The sequence below is a fragment of the Triticum aestivum genome, chromosome 2B (assembly GCF_018294505.1).
Source record: "Triticum aestivum cultivar Chinese Spring chromosome 2B, IWGSC CS RefSeq v2.1, whole genome shotgun sequence".
NCBI classification, from domain to species: domain Eukaryota; kingdom Viridiplantae; phylum Streptophyta; class Magnoliopsida; order Poales; family Poaceae; genus Triticum; species Triticum aestivum.
The window spans coordinates 43151466-43153151 of record NC_057798.1 but is presented as its reverse complement, the minus strand read 5'-3'; positions in this window follow the sequence as shown (position 1 = coordinate 43153151).

The window sequence follows — 1686 nt, the reverse complement described above, 5'->3', positions numbered from 1 at the left end:
CCCCCCCAGTCTGACTGGACATGAACAATTTTGTGCTTGAGAAGACGTTCAACATGTTTTTGAAACTGAACAAAAATATCAAACACATCAGATTTGCGTTTAATAAGGTAAAGCCAGGTAAAGCGACTATAAGCATCAACGAAACTGATATAGTAATTATGACCACTGACAGAAGTCTGAGCAGGACCCCATACATCTGAAAACACAAGTTCTAAAGGATGTTTCACCTCACGACTGGACTCCGAAAAAGGAAGTTGATGACTCTTCCCCTGCTGACAAGCATCACACACTGCTACATCTTTATGACTAGACAAACTAGGAAGCTCATGACGACGCAAAATATGACGGACAATAGGTGTGGCCGGGTGACCAAGACGAGCATGCCACTGTGACGGAGAGACCCGAACTCCACTGAGAACACGAGCGACACCAGGATGCTCCAGACGGTAGAGGCCCTGGCACAACCGCCCACTAAGAAAAATGTCCCTCGTGCCCCGATCCTTAATAAAAAGATCAAAAGGGTGAAATTCACAAAGCACATTATTATCACGTGTGAGTTTAGGAACTGAAAGAAGATTACGGGTCACAGATGGAACTCGAAGAACATTGCGAAGCTGAAGACTCCTATTGGCATGTCTAGTGAGAAGAGATGCTTGACCAATATGAGAGATGTGCATACCTGCTCCATTGGCGGTGTGGATCTTGTCGGAGCCATGATAGGGTTCACGAGTGTGAAGCTTCCCCATCTCGCTGGTTAGATGCTCTGTCGCCCCAGAGTCCATGTACCAGTGTGGATCGATGGAGTAGGACTGAGTGTCCCTGTTGCTTCTGCGGCGCGGGACGATCAGCCATGGCGACCTGACGGGCATTGTTGCGTGTATCTTTGCCGTCATTGCCAAGACCAAGGAAGCTTCGCTGGAAGCGCTTATGACACTTGGAGGTCCAGTGCCCATCGCGGCCACAAAGCTGACACACACGTGGACCGCCAGCCCCCGGTAAGGTCGCAGTAGGTGGGGGGGCCGAGGCGGGCGACGGTGGCAGCCCCAAGGGAGACCGGGGTGATGAAGAAGAGCGGCCATCCTTGGTGGCGGCGTTGGCCGAGAGGGAGCCAGTGCCCCTGGTGCGGCGAGTCTCGACCCGTTGCTCAGTGAGAAGGAGCCGAGAGAAAACCTCGTGTGCCAGCATGGGTGTCGAGTTGCCCCGCTCGTTGATGATCTCGACTAAGGCATCATACTCCTCATCAAGACCATTGACAATAAACGAGTTGAACTCGGAGTCGGTGAGGGGCTGTCCAATGGAGGCCAATGTGTCGGCGAGGCCCTTGACCTTGTTGTAGAACTCAGTGGCAGTGGAGTCAAGCTTCTGACACTCTCCAAGCTGACGACGGAGTGCAGAGACACGAGCCTGGGACTGCGCTGCAAAGGTGCGCTCAAGGATGGTCCAGGCCTCATGAGACGTCTTCGCGAAGACAACAAGGCCGGCAACTGCCGGCGAGAGCGACCCCTGGATGGAGGAGAGGTTCGCCTGGTCCTGCCCCGTCCAGATGCGATGGGCCGGATTGTAGACCGGACCGTGCACGCTGTCTACCAGCGCGGGTGGGCAGGGAAGCGATCCGTCGACGTAGCCTAGCAGGTAGTGACTCCCCAAGAGCGGGAGAACCTGCGCACGCCAGAAGATGTAGTTGTC